Source organism: Misgurnus anguillicaudatus, chromosome 21 (assembly GCF_027580225.2).
Source record: "Misgurnus anguillicaudatus chromosome 21, ASM2758022v2, whole genome shotgun sequence".
In the NCBI taxonomy this organism is placed as follows: domain Eukaryota; kingdom Metazoa; phylum Chordata; class Actinopteri; order Cypriniformes; family Cobitidae; genus Misgurnus; species Misgurnus anguillicaudatus.
In genome coordinates, this window is record NC_073357.2 from 53,112,039 (window position 1) to 53,130,695 (window position 18,657).

The window sequence follows — 18,657 nt, forward strand, 5'->3', positions numbered from 1 at the left end:
TGTCAGTGATTTGGTTAAGTGGAATTGACTTTTATCTTCACTGTGCTGTGGGGCTGCCACCGGCGATACACATTCTCCCATCCCTCAACCGCCTGTCCGCTCTCAGCCCCTGTGTCGCATCCAGCACATTGCTATTGGCAGCTGAGAAGTGGCTGATCAATAGCTCAGGTCAGGAATGGCCCGCGGCCCTGCTGCGCTGCAGGCTGGGGTATTGATCCAGATCCGTTCTGCCTGTTGCCCCGCCCAACGCAAGGACAAACTCTTCCCAGTAGAGAAGGTGCGAATGGGGACCTATGACATATTTCACTACAATGACACAGACATATATCTGTGCCATACAAGAAACAGTGTGTTACAGGTGGGTCATTCTACAGAAAAGGTAGAAATCTGCTTAAATGAACTTCTTTCAAAACACCCAAAACTTCTATAATAGCATTAATTAACTTGTCAAATCTATGAATTCGCAAAACGGGGAGCTGAATCTATGTTTAATTTTTAATACATTTTAATAAAGAATCCATGACATTGTATATTCAATACCTGACAAAATGAGAATATAATAAAAGATAATGAATATGATCAAACTTATAAACCTAAACATTTTTCCATCTTGTTTTGTTTGTATGCTTTTATGTTGGTCAGTTAAAGGAGTAGTGCTTAGGAAGTACTCATTAGAGAAGACGGTAACACCAATGATGGTAACACTAATGACAATTTACAGAAAAAACAAACATTTTAACAAAATGGCTGCCATTAGCAATGTGCTATTTCATCAGAGTTGTAACAATCACATACTTATTCAGTATAATGTATTTTTATGTAAAGATCTTAACACTCCCAGTTATAAAAAAGAGTAACACTAATGACATCCAAAAAATCTTCTCAAAATTCTTATCATGATACTTTAGACAAATAAGGTAAGACATCTCACAAACCTTTTGCCTTCCTCCACTGCACTTCTTCCACTGACCTCTTACCCCAAGAAAAACTTCAAAGATCTGATGCATTGTTTCAAAATAAAAGTGCTTTGGGTAGAGTAACACCAATGACATAATTTTGGGGGACAAATATTTATTTGATATTATTCATATTAATAGTGTATTTTTTACCATTTAAGTGTTGTAGTAAATTCATACAGGGTTAAAGGTAAATGTAAATTAGATTTGTTTTATAAAAAACATGGTTTTAAATAATAAGTACACAACTTCCATATATGTAATAAGAGTTCGTTTGTGTCTGATATTTTTTAGGAAGTCATTCCAAGACCAATTTTCTAAAAAAAATTAAAGATTGTGTCCATGTAGCCTGTTTGTAGTTTAAGTTTGAGCCCCCCTACACACTCTTAAAAAAAGTTGGATTCTTTGGACCTTTGTCCAGCTTGTATGGTTCAATGAAGAACCTTCAACGTCCACAGAACCTTTCTGTTCAAAAAAAGGGTCTCTGAGGAACCAAAAATAGTTCATGGCATTGCTGCGAAGAACCTTTTTAGCATCCTTATTTTTAGAAAATGCAGTAACCAATGGCATGAGTTTGGAGGTAGTCTGTCTGGCGTGGCCTAATAAGAGCTATCACATTTGTAACTTGGTGTGGTGATGTCACTGGATACCCAATGACCAAGCAAACCCACTCCAGCTTTGAGGCCACACCCAAATTATTGGACTGCGCTAAAGCATATTTTAGTGTCTTTAAAAACAGATATCTCTGGGTTACAACACACATCTTTGTTTACCATGCGCCTCCATGCATTACCATCGACACTACTTTGCTGCTTCTGACCTCAGAACTTCAACTGTAAATGAAAAAGTTCAGACCTTGATCTATTCATCATCCCCAACAGCGCCTCCTCTTCGGTCCCTCACTATAGCGTGCTCGCCTCGGCTCCTTGTTTTTGTTGCAGTTTTAAGTGCCTCTCCCCAGAGCTCCTCATCAAGAACTTAATAAGAGCTCATGGGAACAATTAAACAGCATCTTTAACCCTCTTCTATCCACAGTGGTAAAAATAGTCGTAAAAATGTTGGCAAATAGAAGAGGCTCCGGGGGGAGCGGAGTCCTTTATTCCCCCAACCGAAGCCCAGACAGAACAGGCAGGCGCTGTCAGAGGTGTAGCCCATGACAGTCACATGTACCCAGCTTTCCCCCTTTTGCTCTTTCATCATCCTTTTGTCCTCTTTCAGTGTTGACACGTGAATACATACATAAATACATACCGTCTAAGTGGCTTTGTTGTTGTGTATGAGAGATGCTCAGCAGAGTGCACAATTATTTGAGTTATTACAGGAATATGTCTTGTTCTGGTTATGGGGGAAATTAAGTTTCTCCGGAAATTCTTCTTCGTTTTTTTCCTTATTTTATGGATGGCCTATAATGCCACAAGAGGAAAAATTACTCAAAGAAATGCACTTATTACTTAATGTAATCTGGAAAATCATATGGTTTTGTCCTGCGGCGGTAATAAAAATAATTATAGATTAATTTTCTGTTCTCTAAACCAGCTTATTACCCAAGTCAAAGAAACTTGATAGAAGCCATATTGTTCTGTGTCCTCCCCTCCTGAAAGAGATTTAGCAGCTCTTACTCAGGGCGAACGAGCACGCAAAGCGAAAAATCTGCACTTACTTACCGAGCATAAATAACAATGGCCTCACCTCCCCTCAACCCTGTCTTACAAAAGGCAAAGTGTGTGTTTGTACGTGTATCTGTGTGCAAATCTATTAATTTCTCGGTCTGTTCTTTGTTCCATTGTATGAAAGCAAATATGACTTTTTAGTTTTGTTGCGATTGCTAATAGCTTGTTTCTCTTCTCTTATCTCTAGGTGGCGCTGTCACTTTGAAAGGCAGACTGTTGGATGCTTCAGACCAAAACTTTTCCTTACTGGGTCTAATAGCTTTGACAAACCCTGGAAATACCTGGAATTACAGGACTACAACACTCCAAGCCCCTAGCCAAGGGACTTACTAATAGTGCCCAGGCACTAGACTTTAAAGCTTTACCTTTGAATATACCAATAAACCAAAAAAATAAGGACCATAGCTTTAGCACTAGTGATAGATTACGACCATCTGCCTGCCATTGCACCAAACCTGCTGTGACCGTGAGGGTTGTGACCTTTCTGGCGCTCACTTCAAACGGACACTTGAAAAGAAGAACGCAGTCAGGGAGAGCTTCCGAGCGGCGGCGACTGAAACCAAAAACCCTATCAGGTAAGGCTGTGAAGTCACCTTTTTTCGATCTGGCCAGACCCCCAAAGCCCTTCAGCTCCTCAGGGGCGTTTGAAGCCCAGTCGGCCCACATACCGGGCCTTCAGGAGAACCACCGCTGATAGAGGGTCTCGGTTTGAAGACCCTGTCACCTTTCGGCTACTGTAGGATTAGAGAAAATTTGTTGTGGTTGAATTGTTTGGTTTAGGTCTAGGAAAATCTTACGGGCAGAAAAAAAGGAATGTTTTTTTACCTATAAGTGTGTGTGTGGGGGGGGGGGGTTGACATTGGGTGGTTAACGGGGACATTGAATAGTGTATAATGACATGTTTACTATGCTATAACCATGGTTTACGGAGACACAGGAAGTGTCCCCATAAACTAAAAGGCTAAAAAACATACTAAATGGTACTTTTTCATAGATTAAAGACTGCCAACAGGTTTTTGTGACATTGGGGTTAGGGACTGGGGTAGGTTAGGGCAGTGTTTCCCAATCATGGTCCTCAAGAACCCCCTACCAGAATGTTTTAGATGTCTCCTTATTTAAAGGTGCAGTGTGTACATTTTAGTGGCATCTAGTGGTGAGGTTGCGAATTGCAACCAATTGGTCAGTTAACTGCTCACCTCTCGCTTTTAAAACGCATAGAGAAGCTACAGTAGCCGCCACCAGACAAATATGTCATCTTCGGAGACAGCTTCGTAAAAAAGATTGTCCGTTAAGGGCTTCTGTAGAAACATGGCGGGACAAAATGGCGACTTCCATGTAAGGGGACCCTCGGTATGTAGATAAAAATGTCTCATTCTAAGGTAATAAAAACATAAGGGTTCATTATAAAAAGTCTTTATACACCCCTGATAATATAGTTTTGTATATTATTTTGCATTTCTGTCAAGAGATCGTTCTAAAAAATTACACACCGCACCTTTATTTAACACACCTGATTTAACTCATCATCTTGTTAGGGAGACATGTTTACCATTTTGGAAGGAAGCTGATTAGTTGAATAAGGTGTTTTAAATCTAAAACTTTCCGGGAGGGGGTCCTCGAGGACCAGGACTGAGAAGCACTGGATTAGGGGAATAGAATATAACAGTTTGTACAGGATTAAATGCATTGCATCTATGGAAATGTCCCCGTAAACCACATATGCCAACGTGTGCATGTGTGTGTGTGCGTGCGTGTGTGGTTGGTATGAGTATAGTATGAGGATATATGTGTTCATACACTAATACCGATATGTCAACATCTTTGGCATATTCACACTTAGATATCGCAAATCAATGTTGCGCCTTAAAGGGATAGTTCACCTAAAATTTAAAATTCTCTCATCATTTACTCACTTTTATGTTGTTACAAACCTGTATAGATTTATTAAATTAAATCAAAAACCGTTCATCCATTCACTTTCATAGTATTCTTTTTTTCCTACTATGGAAGTGAATGGGGCTCATGTTCGGTTTGGTTACAAACATTCCTCAAAATATCTTCCTTCGTGTTCCTCAGAACAAAGAAATTTATACAGATTCGTAACAACACGAGAGTGAGTAAATGATGATTTTTGGGTAAACTATAATTTTAAAACTCTTCCTCTTTTCTGAGGTGTTAAGAAATCATTTTCATGTCGCACTTTGGTGATTGCTAGTTCTGAGAGAGATTACTTGTACACACATGATGATAGATACTGTATGTGAGCAGATTTCTCAACACTTTGGCATTGAATTTATATTTGGATTTTTGATGATAATAGACATTTGCTTACAGTAACGTTACAAAATTCAATATTAAACCCATATCTGCGTCTTACCATTTGAAGTATATATTTAAATCTGTGGAAGAGTTTGCAGACTTTTACTTGTTTGTACATTTACATACAAATTTCATATCTAGCAGATGTAAACCAACTTACTTATACAAGGTATATTTTTTATCAACATCTGATTTTTTCTAATTCAAACCCATGACCAGCTTTGCGCTGCTAATGCAATGGTCTACCACTGAGCTATACATGAGCTTGTTTAAACAAATTGAGCAACATGTTTCACTTTTTTTGCATACTTAGTGCTCTTCTTTCTCTGTGTCAACATATTGAATTTGGGCGTGAGAATATTGATGCAGTATTGTGAGGTGAAAATTGCAAGATTGAAATGCTGAGTTTCTTTATGTCTGATGTGACCCTCAAGAATAGCTGTCATTGCTGTGACCTATACGGTCAACTTGATGGAGTAATAAAATCTTTACATTTAATAAAAAACTTTTTTTTTTTACAGTAAAGCACCCAGGGTGCACCCTTTTGCGCCCCCTCCCCAAAGAAAACATGACATAGAACAATCTCAAACTATGAATTTGAATTAAACAAACATATTAAGTGATACAAGACTGCTTTTGTTTAATAGTCTTATTTTTCTGAGGTTTAATTATGCAAATGTATTGTATAAAATGTCATAAAACTGGAGCCCCCTGGCACCATCTCGTGCCCCCTAGTTTGAGATCCACTTCAGTACCTGTCTTGCTCAGGCATATTCATGCTATAATGTTAGTAAGTAATAGTGATGTTGTTGTGCTATCACGCTCAACGACAGACAAGATATGCTTTTGAGATGTTGAACATGATGTTATTCTCTGCACTGCGTATCACCCTGAACGAAAGCAAATAGTGTTTATCAAATTAAGCATTTAAAAACAAAACAGACAGGCAGAGAGGACGCTCAGAAGAGACTCCGTCAGGTTCCAAGAAGAGAGCGAGGCCTTTGTTTTGAAAAGTTCAAAGTAATTTTGCCAAATTTAGGTCATTTCGCATTAGTACTCAGCAGGGAGCTGTCGTGAGGAAAGAGAAGGCATATAAATAATAACCCAACAGATGGAAAACTAAGGCTTTTCAAGCATCTTTAATGGTCGCTTGTATTAAGTTCTCATGCTTAATAAGAAAAATACAACACTTGAATGCATTTACCAAGAAAAATATCCATCTCTGTTTAAGTAATTAGTGAAACGGTATGCACAAAGGTATAAGATCCGAGGGGTCAGCCGGGCTCACAATGGGACAAATGTAACTTACTGTAGAAGAAATCACAAATAGTGAACGCCCCCGTCAGGAGAGAGCGAATCTTCCCCCGCCCGCCTCTCTTTTCCCTCCGTCTGAGAGCACTAATGGAGCAGTGCTTTTAGCCCTGGGCTCCAGCACCAGACCCTGCTCTGCATGAGGGATGTACTGCACTGCGGACGGGGTCGCTCCCTTTGTGCCGGCCCTCTTTGGCCTCGCGGTAAAAAGAGCCATGCATGATTTCATACATGAAAGATATATGTAATTGAACGGCAGCATTGCCCATACACCATATTTACAATTCTAAACAGAGGACGGGAGAAGCAATTCCCTTTATCTCTCTCGGACGTAGTCTCCTTCTGTGCGAAGAACGAATTTCTGCATATCGCAGAGAACACGATGTACGAAAATACATGAAATGCAGATTATCACACTTTTTATTTACTTTCATTTTGGATGAGAAAAACGTGTGGTTTCGATACAGGCCCAGTCCAGTTTCTGCCAAATCTGAGGATTCCTGCCGGCCTTGCGTTGTGACTAATATTGTGGCTTTGATACTGTTGTCTGGTCTCAGAAAAGGATTAAAGTTTTTTTATAATAGAATAGGCCTTCATTAATATGCATGTTTTTAACAGTTAATATGATATGTGAGACTAAATGCTTCAGGTTATTGTTCTTTATAAATGTTTTCCTCTATGCCGACATTGAATTTACCGTGTGATGTTATTTGAGTGTTGAGCGACACACACGGTCTTGATGTTTGGTGGCCTGTTTTCGGTGGGCCCTTGCTGGCACCCTCCTGGAGTGTTAATGTAGTGCCAAGTTAAACACCTCTCCTGTTAAGTGCCCTAATGAGCTCATACTTTGCCAGTGAACAACCTTTTTAAGGGCTTGTTTTATAGGCTCGCGGAGCTCTAAGGCCAGACAGGCTCTCCGTCGACCCTTACAGGGGGCAACATTCATACGTTATTGGCGGTGATGCACAGCTTGCCCCCCTTATGATGTCAGCTACACCCCCAACCCTAAATTTTGTAAGCCCACCTGCCTCTGAGTCCTGGGGGTCAGAGGGGTGGAGAAAATGGCAGGGTTAAGCACCGTGCAACTATGTTGTGGCCGCTTTGGTCACTTGCAATTACACCCCAGCTACATCAGCGTTGAGACTAGTTGCATGTTTTAGGGTTGGCACCACTTGCTGATACATGCGTTTGGTTTTCTTGACCTTTCCCCTGTGCCTTATAATTACTTTTGTTAATGTGCTTGTTTAAAGGTAGTATTTTTTTAAATTAAAATAAAACTTTGAAGTCAGATGCTGAACATATATTTTATTATAGACTATAGGATCTTTAGCTTTAAATAATCACAAATATTATTATTGTTTAAAATAATTCATATTTTTGATTGCTATATATAAGATTTATTTTAAACCATGTAAAATGTATTTTACCTAATTAATTTATTCAAATATGTATTCTTCATAGAATTATTCATAGCAAAATTATTTGTCTGTATTTTTATTTCATTTTATTTATTTTGTCGTGAAATTCGCTTGCATCTTCCTGTTTATAATGTTTTATTAAGTTGCTTATTAATTACTTATTTGGTAACATTGTTTGAAAAAAAGGAATAGCAATTTCTGCAGAGTCCAGCACACACACAGGGAATGTTATATAAGCTTGGATGGAAGAATTCAGTCCTGTGTGTTCTTTCATGTGAGAATATTTGTCAACAAAATGTCATTCGTCTAATTTTTTTAAGGTAATTGTTCATGACATTTGGGTCATGAAATCACTGCATTTCTCGGGTTGAAAATTCTGCCTCTCCCTTTGACATGGAATGATTTCTTGAGCAAAGCTTTGCACATAATCCAGCCATATATGTCAAAAGATAAAGGTGGGGAGGGATTTGCACGTTGACCCTTGGAGGGAGCACATATGGCTTCCTCCACCTATCAAACCATATATATTTATATATGAGAGAGAGAGAGAGAGAGAGAGAGAGAGAGAGAGAGAGAGAAAGACAGACAGACAGACAGACAGATAAGAAGACAGATATTATTGTGCATTGTGGAAGCTCTGTGATGTATTGTATAGATTTATAGATATTGAAAGCACATATTTTGACAAAATTATTTAGTTCCTCTACAGTTCAAATGGAAAATGTGCAGGCCTGAAATGTAAAGATTGTATGCTTTACTCCATGAATACATTGCATGTATGGAGATGTCTCAGATTTGGACTTGTCCCAAATATCGTTCAGATCATTTCGTTGCAATCCATTTCATGTCGTTTTAATTTTTTTATATTGTAGCTCGTGTTGTTCTCTTACCTGAACAAAGCCAAAATTGAGAGAGAGATATAAAGAGGATTGCAGCAGGGCGATATAAGGATGGGTTGGTTTACAGCTGCAGCTCTTCTGGACGCAGGCTTGCTCCAGGCTGCTTCTCTCTGTGATTGTTGCACGACCGTGAACAGATACATCTGTACTGCTTTACCGCACAGAGACTGAAAACGATCCGTTCCCGGGGTTTTAAAGGTGTTTTTGAATGTGCTTTGGGTGTTTTCTGAGAAACACAGATAACTGGATGTGTGCATACATCTGGGTGTGTGTCTCGTGCGCTTCTGAAATCGGTAAAAATATACGTAAACAAAATACAGCGGTAGATTTTGGATTAAATTTATAATAGACGAGATGATATGGAGAAAGCACAAACATACACACACGCAGGTGTTTTGTACACTGGTATTATTCGATGGATTTATATGCTTAGGCTTCTTTTTATATGCTTTTTATAATAAATTATAATATTAAAGAGTTATAATAAATAGCATTCGTATATTGTATTTGTTTAAATTATTTTCCGTTTATACATATTTCTCACACATTCTTTGTTCAGAACTGTTTCGGCTTTTGGACAGAATAGAAATTAAATAAAGCATAATAATATCATATGTATACTTGTATTAATATTTATGCTATAAACATCGACTATTTTTATTCTTCTTTACAATGACCACTGTGTTAATTAATTTATTTGTTTAATTTCCTTAAATTAGCACGTGTAATAACTTATGTTAATTTTAAAATACACTTTTATAGCCTATATAAGACACACGTTAGCCGTCTTAATAACTACTGTAATTTAACATTTTGTTAATTATTAATTAATTTGATAAATATTTGCATATTTAATCGATGTACTAATTTCTAGTCTGTAGATATAAGTTCTTTTATTTTTCCTAAATTTTTAAACGTTGAATAATTAAACCTTATTTGTAAGATTCAATTAAATGTTTATACAATTAATTACAGTTTACAATAATTAAGATGGTAAATGTTGTTGTTTATATTGTGGTTTTATTTAAAATATTCGTCTCGAACACACACCTTTCTTAGTTAATTAATTAATTAACTAATCAATCTAATCTGCACAAAACGTTGCACTTTTTAAATTAGTTTTTAAACATCTTTATTTGCAATTAGCAATAACAATCCAATAAACAAAACAAAAAAACAAAAACAAGCCAATAAAATATGTAAAACAGCACAAATGTAAAAAATAGCGTTGGACAATATAAAATAGCGTTAGACAATCTTCTTTTGCAATTGCAAGCTCGTATCATTAAAATAAAAAAAACGTCCACATATAAATTCAATGTCATACTGGCCATCATTTTCTTCATATTATTTAAGTGTGATATAACAGTAAAATATCAGGTATACAAGTGAATTCATTGACCGTGCTTCCATCAGCTTCAAATGGTTAAATGTTTATAGCACGAACGTTAACATGTAAGGCTAAGATGACATAAATGTGCATTTTACATCACAGTAATACTCAATACAATCATAAATATAAAACAGGGTCTTTTTCATGCATTATATGGCACTATTTTGAAAATAAGATATGATGGGGAATGTCTTCATATTTCATCACATCTTTGGGGAAAAAGACGCAAATACACTTATATTTAAAAAAGTAACGTGATAATTAAAACATTCCTCTGACATGCATCGTATTTAATTCATATATGTGCTAAATGTAAGTCGGAGCTCATAGTATGACAGTATCATTTTATGTATCCAAAGTACATAGCATGGATTACACCAGCATACTAGCATCATTTTGCAGGAAATGACTAACATTATTTATTTGTGTTATTATGAGGATGATAATGATGAAGATTATTATTATTATTATTATTATTATACTAATTTATAATTTTCCACTTATCTGTGTTTTCGCCATGAAGCTCATGATTTTCAGTTTTATTGCTTTGTTGCAATTTCTAACACTGCACTATATAAAGTCTCCATTCGTGGTTGCAAACTTGGTTCAGGTTTGGCTTCGTGCGTAAGGCATCTAATGACACAGGAATAAACTTTAACCACAGAAATGAATGAGTTACCAACAAACATTTACCTGTATTCATATGTGTTCATTTGACTTAATTGAGTCCGGTGTCATAGGAGGCTTGACACAGATCTGCGCAGATGGCAGTGAGCAAACATATATCCCGGACAAGGCAGGTTCATGCTGCGTAAACCCCATGGCCAAAGTGAACATAAGAGGGCGCTGCCATTGCACCTGGTAACACGTCCTGCCCCAGCCACCCGCGGCTTCAGACCGGACAATGCTCCACTGCTGTCAAGTGCATTGAGTCCCAGTGTATGATTTAGACCAGACATATACCACAACTCACACCTCTTCTGCTGCCGCAATACGCGCATCTGTTGTCGGGCCCATATCTACAACAACGCTGGTGTTGCGGTGTTGACTGGTGAAGTTAAAGTTGGATTAGTCAACCATGCAGATAAATGTTAGTTTTAAAAATTGCTGGATTATTTCATTAGTAACACATGCATATACTTATTTGACAGCCATATACAAACAAAATTACTTGGAATTGTGTGTTTTTTGGTTTTAATATGGCGGTTTTTTAATCTAAAAAAAAATACGTTTTTCGTCTTCTAATAAAGTTACGAGACTGTTGCAGACAGCTACCTTTATCTCCAAATGCCTCTTTTCATTTCCTTCGTTTTGCTCTGTATTATTTAACAGTGGCACGCGCGGTGTAAGAGGTTGAAAGGACGCACGCTCTTTTTGAAAAGCTGAAAAAAAATATATATAGGCTATATTAATGTAAATGTAGGCCTATACTCGCCTTTTTAAATACAATTATATATTTTTGTCTTATAATTTATATAGCCTAAAATACATTTGCAAGTACAGTTCAGGGTTTGTGGTATTTGTTGTTTGCACTGTGTTGAGTTGGATATGTGTTTACACATCTCTAGTCATATTAATCAGCGTGTTCACCAAGGGGTGGTTACGCGTATTCGGTTGCCTGTACAGACATATTTAGGACAGAGCATTTGCACTTTATAGAGGCTTACATATAAGACACATATTTATATTAAACGAACATGGAATGAAGATCATGTTGCCACCATGTTTCCTTGAATTAGCTCTGCCAAGTCACGAAAACTATAAAATCAGGTGATATTTGCGTCCATAAATATGGCTATCAAGCCCTAGACAGGACCACACTGCTTATTTAAATGTGCCTAGATTTGGCATGGCAGGATACAAAGCGACAGACAAGCTCTGATTCTGTCCCTTTTCACGCACCGGCCTCTTATTATCTCACTGGCCCTCTAACTCTTCACGCACTCTATTTTCCATCCATTCATTTTTACAATCCCTCTTTCCCCAGAGAGCAGACAGGCACATCACAAATCCCGAAGCTTCTCTCAAGGCGAAATCTGTATGCATATCAAACGTATCGACACATTTAACGTTGCCATCTTCTGGGCACTGGATGTGCGCAAAGCTGCAACGTTGACGTTTTATTATGTAGGTTTTATTTGATAATTCAGTTTTGCCTTTGGAAGTTCGTTCCTGCGAACGTATAGTCTAGTTTTTTTGCAGATGTACTATATGTGTCAGCGTTTATAAAATATGTGCGTTCTTAAACCACGCACGGACACCCACAGCAACTGTCACATCGATGCCACATTTGCACGAGGCCAAAGTGTGTAATATTGCCATTGTTTGTATAATGCGTTGATTTGGGTTTGTGATCATTCTTCAGCACATTCGTTGCTTTGTGCATTGTTTTATATAGGCTAGCTTATAGGGGTTTCTATTAAACTTTAAAGGCTAGGATTTCCGTGCCTTCTGCTCTCCACTGCGCAAATATTTGGCATGAAATGAAATAAAATACAATACAATAAATTTCAGATTCTATATAATTCTGTTTATTAAAGCATACATATTTTATTTGAAATGATTATGACATTGAATATTACATTGCTTAGAATAATAATTATTAGCAGTGTTGTATTGTGTACACTTTAAATAGTTAATTCTTTAACTATATGATTATGCTGAATACGTTACGCATGCATGTAAAATACATAATTTTTAATGAAAATAATAGGCTATACGTTGACATGTATTGCAATGATAGAAATGTGCCAGCACATACGACCTGAGAAACGATTCGGGTATGCCTATTGTCTGGATAAAAATGACAAGAAACAATAACCAAAAAGTTATATTTCATAATTTTTCAATAAACATTATGTAATTGATACGCCGGTTAGTTGTATTTGGCAGGACTGAGGCCGAGTTGTCAGTGGCGAAAGTGCTCATTGACAGAGAGAGAAGAATTGTCATTTTCTTAGTAAAAATCAACAATAGCATTATCATGAGAAAGGACACAGGTCCGAGCTCAAAGGTCGGATACACGCTCTTGGTTCGGGAAGAGGGGGTTTTAAGTGACCACCACGAGTAAGGGAATTGTTTTGGGGCAAAGTGAAAAAAGCAGACCTGTGGAGAAACCCACCGATCTATACTACAGTTGTTACTATTGATCAAACGTCACCTCTTTGAACGCACGCGCTTGAAAGTTAGACTACACTACTTATCGAGAATTATTTAAAATAATAATAACAATAACGGCATGTAAAGCGTATCATGTCATATGCTTATAACCAAAGGACAGATTTACATACTATCAAAATGTAATTAAACTGACATAATTTTTATTCAAATGCATAAAGATATTAACAACATTGAGCGTTGTAGTAACAGTATATTATAAGATATCGTAACGAAATTACAAGACTTAAAGTGAGTAACACTATAAGAAGTTCTGGTTTTGCATTGCACTCTCTCACTTTATCTCTTCACCTATTGTGTGTGGTTGGTGTGTGTGTGTGTGTGTGTGTGTGTGTGTGTGTGTGTGTGTGTGTGTGTGTGTGTGTGTGTGAGAGAGAGAGAGAGAGAGAGAGAGAGAGAGAGAGGGAGAGAGAGAGAGGAAAAGAGAGAGAGGGAGGGGATACAGAAAGAGAAAAAAATCATATATTAAGATTTTTCATATACCTAAAATTGTTTGCAAAATCTATACATTTGAGTTCACTTCTAAAGACAATAGGTATCAGAAACACAATTTGTCTCATCATATTCCTAGACTTAAAAAGCGACTATAGCGCAAAGTTAAACCTCAATGTACAGTGTGTTTTGCTAAGTCTCTCTGAAATCTTTGACATGAATGAATTTTATCAATTTATCTAGCAAAGCTAAAAAGAGACAAGTGTCTTTGCGCTTTTAGTTTATGCACTGTTTTTCTATCTTTCGTGAGCATGCACTAATCTCAATATCTAACATGATAGGACAGAGTGCAAGCATAAATACGTGCGGTATTCAGGTGCTTTATTACGATGAAAAAGGTCAGATATCATTTATTATTGCAAATGACAATACATTATAACGATTTCAAAATGTATTTACACGAGTAGCATGCAGGGTGTTATTAACAAGTTATTTTAATGCATGCTACGTAATAACAGATAGTTTAAATTTATCACAGAAAATCTCAACACTTCCTGAAACACAAAGATATAATACCGTAAACATGCATGCTGAAAAATCACATTTAAGATTACACAGAACTTCAGCTTTTATGTATCTGTAAAGACGTTCAGAGGCTCAGTTACAACCAGTAGCAGATTTTATATCTAATATGTTTACGATTTGTCAAAATACTACTGTTTATGTTTACTTCGTGTAGTTAAACGCAGCGATTTTATTTTTCCCGGCATGTTTCTTTCAATAGAAAAGTTTGCTGTTTACAATAAAGTACATATGTGCGTAGAGTAAAATATTCCGAGATTTGTATGCCTTTAAAACATTTATAATGATAAAGCTTGGTTAAAATCATTATTATACTAAAGTTATGCTTCTTTTACGTTCGACTCTAAAACATAAAATAAAAATATTATTTATATCATGAGATTTTTGAGATGAATAAAAAAAAGTATAGCTAACTTATTGCTTTAAGGTGTTTTTGCCAACGCGGGTTTTTTAAGGTTAAAATGTATTTAATTATCATTTAATAAAGACACTCGGTTAAATAAACACATTTAAATGCGCGTATTTCTAAACGTAAAAGTAGCGAGTGTCTCCCAAAAAATAAAACACACACACAAACGCCGTGCGGCAGGGGCCGCGCGCTCCTACACTATTAACTTTCAGTGTCTTCCTTCTCATCAAACTCTTACTTTGTGCTGTACTTAATTCCATATTTTCAATTCCCGATCACTACTTTCCTCTTTTTCCTTCTCCATCCATCTATCTATCCATCCCTCCCTCCCTCCTCTATCTCCCTCCTCCCTCTCTCTCTCCTCGGCTCTCTGCTGAATCTTATTGATCCAGAAGGTGGCTAATTAGCCCTTCCCGTCGTGCCTGTGTAATGAAGCACATGCGCACTGAATTAATCACAGCCATTTTTTGCAGGAAACTAATTAGCAGGAATAAAGATCCAAAGAGTTTTTTTCTTTTCAATCATCAGATCTCACTTTCACCTCTTCCTCTCTCCCTCCAACACGAGACTCATCGCCTGCTTTGCATCCAAATTATTTTTATATTGCCTTTACAACTAATACTCCGTCTTTTTTTACTCTCCGCAACAACAATGATCTTTCTTTTGCCATCATCCTAAACGCAAACTGACCAAAAGGGACTGCCTTGATGGGATCTTTAGCCAAAGCGTCTCAATACTGGATTAAAAAGCGAGGATCTCAAAGCGGCAGCGAAACATTGTAAGTAACATTGTAACTTTGCTTTCTCTTTCTGCCTCTCTCTTAACCTTACGTTTTCTCTTTAGTTTCAATAACACGCGACTGCTTTCGGGATTTCGGCGTATCGTCGCCGGCTTTGCCTTTTCTCCTAGCGTGTTAAAAACCAGGCGATTGCAAGTTATTTTCATGCAAGTTGCTTTTATTTTTATGCCTTTTATCAGTATCGTTACCTGTGTTTACATCTGGTTTCGTCCTCTCGTGCTTCTCATGGAAGAATAGAAAAGGGCAAGACAGCGATTCCTTTTCCAAACAGTTGCATTTAAACACACACTTCTGCATTTTCATGTAATCACAGTGGTCACAAAAAGCACGAATAGTGTCAAGAAAGATGTTTTTTAAGAGGGTGTCGATGTGAAAGGGTAGACGCTGGTGGGAGAGTAGCGGGAGCTCGACGTGATCGTAGCCGGGAAAGAGGCGCCTTAGTCCAGCCTGCGAGTCCGTCCAGGTCCGCCGTGAGGGAAGCTTCGCCCGCGTTCCCATTTTGCACCGAAACGCGCGTTTGCCTCGCGCTTTCATTTCCTCGCCGATTTTGCGAACATCTCGGGAGCGAAAAATCCACATCTTTACTTTTCGTCTCCTTTCTAGTGTGTGCATGTCTCTCCGCCCTTCGCTTTGCATTTCAGTTCTTCTACTTTTTTCGCCTGTGCCACTTTCGCCGTCTTTTCACGTTTTATTTCTCACTCCGAGGGTTGTTAAAGTTGTTCTTTGCCGCTTCCCAGTCGGAGTCACATGCAAATCGATTGGCATGTGTGTGTGAGAGAGATTGTGTGAGTGTTCAGGGGAGTGTGTTGGGTGTAAAGACGGAGCCCCGGGTCTCGTGAGCGGATCAGCCGGAGCTTCGAGCCCGAAGATCCGCGCTGGACACGGCACGACCGCGGCGAATGGCTTTTAACGAGAAACGGACGACTATCGTGTATATTAGCTTGTAATTAATGCAGTTAAATGAAATGGGTACTGATTTCAAAAAATTAAATTACAGCATTTCAATCTGCTACTAGGAAAAATACTAAGAGAAAGTGCTTTAAATGATCAACAATATTATTAGGCTAATTTCTCGTCGCACAGTAGAAGAGCTTAAAGTATTAAGAAATTGCCCCATGAATAGACCAGGGGCTCAAATGTTTATCAAGCAAAAAACTCAAGAGTACAGGTGTAGCAGGAATTAAAAAAAAAAAAAATCAGATGGGGACCTAAAACTGGCGAAGAGCTACAGACATAGAGATGTCCCTCGAAGATATACAAACAGGAATAAGCAGAAATGTGAATCCATACAATGATACATTGTAGCCCACAGTGAGATACAAAGCGAGAAAAACAGAAGACGACGCGATGGAAGGACAGACAGACCCAGAGCTGACTGACTGTTGGCGAGCTGCAGCATGGATGTGCAGGGTTGGGGAAGAAAGAGAGGGGGAGGTTGAGAGACTTGGGGTCAGACGGCAAGAAGCAAGGGAGCAGGGGTCACCGAGTGAGTGGAGGAAAGATAAAATAGAAAGAGAAAGGGAAAACTCAACATTACCCAGCGAGGAAAGAGTAGGGTGGGTGTGTGTTACGTTGTGGGGTCACACAAACAATAATACGCTGTGATTGTGGGGGTCAGCCAGATTTTAAAAATGCACCTAAAGTGTGATCAACAAATGAAACATGGGTTGAGTTTTGCACTGGTGTAAGAAAAGACCCTAGTTGGAGGTGATGATTTTTTTAAAGAGCAGAGAGGGAGAGAGAGAGAGAGAGGAAGGCGTACATGCAAAGCAAGTTGAGAGGATAGGAAGGGTCAAATAGCCACAGGCCATATCGAAGGAATCAGGGAAGAGGTCAGAAAAACACAAATCCCAAGCCCTTTTTATCCTCTCCGACGTGTCCTAACAAGAGAGACAAGAAGCTGACGCTATGGCGAAGCACACTTGTTTAGGTTAAGCTAACGTTTATGCATTTCACTGCGATATATTTACTATACAAAACAACTGCGTAGTATAGTAAAACAAAGATACAGAAATGTTTCATAATTATGTGTGTGAGTGGAAATTGGCAGTCGGAGTGAACCATTGTGTGTTTTCCTTATTATATTTCAACCCTTTAGAACGGTTTCATGGGGGCATAGTGGGTAACCCAGCTCTTCCCTTTTCCCCACTCGTTTTTAGGAGCAAAAACTAGTGAGTGAGGGAGGAGAAGGACAGATAAGTCAGGGCTTTAATGTCTCTCGGCTCCCGAGTAGAGGGGTGGCAATAATTACAAGTGTCACACAAAAAGGATATATAGTATAATTCAGGTGCTGTGCATGGGCTGTCTCTCTCTCTCCCTCTCTCTCTCTCTCTCTCTTGCTCGCCGTTATCCTTTCCCTCTCTCTCTTTCTCTACTCGGGCTTTCACCATCACAAAACAAAGACAGCATGCAAGGTCTGCCATCTCAGTCACTCTTCAAAAACTCATGGATAGGCTATTCAGAGCTAATCCTTTTGCGGACAATGATTTTAATGGCAGTTGGCTCATTTCTTGGAAGTCATATTGTCGCAATATTTGTTGTCTGTCTTTGCCTTTGTGTTTCACCTGGGCATGAAACCCTTAATTGTGTTGTGTTGTGTAATTATTGTGTGAGTGTTCAGGCAGTGCAAAAGAGACTATTTTACATTGTTCACTTGTGGATGTATCAGGGTAAATGCGGTCTTATTTTTAGATCCGAACAGACATGATTTAGTGTGATCGTCCTGCTGTAAGGATATTCGCTGTGATACAGAAAATGTCTGCGGTGTGGTCTGGTCGAATGTTAACGTTTAACGGGATTTGTCCATCTTACGGAAAGATGGCACAAACATTGCAGTCTGCTTTTTTGAACACTATTAGAAACAGCGTGGTTTTAAAAAAAATGAATCCTTTTACTATTTATCATGTGTACAGACACACTTAGTGGTGTGTTGTGTTTATTTTCTCAATTGCATATTAATCTCTAGTGTGGTGTTAATTTAGTTTTCATATAAACAAACATTTTCATTCATTTTGGACAATTTAAAAATGTTTCCAAGCACATCCATAAATTAATTTTTTATTGATTTCCCTATTTTTAATTTTCTATATTTTATATTTTACTTGTAAATCTACTATTAAAACACACTGAATTATTTAAACAATTATACTGACATTTAAATGTATTATAATAATTTTTAGTAATGTTTTGGTAGTTTTGTCATCATAGCTGTCTTTCAAAAAGCTTATAAGAATAGGGAATAGTACTGGTTCAGAAGTAGATGTATTGCTATTTAGCTTTACTCTTTTTACTT

General features: G+C 37.9%; 1 protein-coding gene across 4 annotated transcripts in view; it reads left to right on the plus strand.

Annotated features, from left to right (window-relative positions):
• Positions 1-18,657, plus strand: part of zfhx3b (zinc finger homeobox 3b) — a 275,668-nt gene that overhangs the window by 109,902 nt on the left and 147,109 nt on the right. For 2 of the 4 annotated variants that reach the window (XM_055213083.2, XM_055213077.2), the window contains exon 4: positions 2,814-3,201. The gene's annotated coding sequence lies outside the window, so the exon portion shown is untranslated. Of the gene's footprint in view, positions 1-2,813; positions 3,202-14,999; positions 15,345-18,657 lie in introns of those variants that run through there. The other 2 variants (XM_055213070.2, XM_055213090.2) reach the window with 1 other exon arrangement.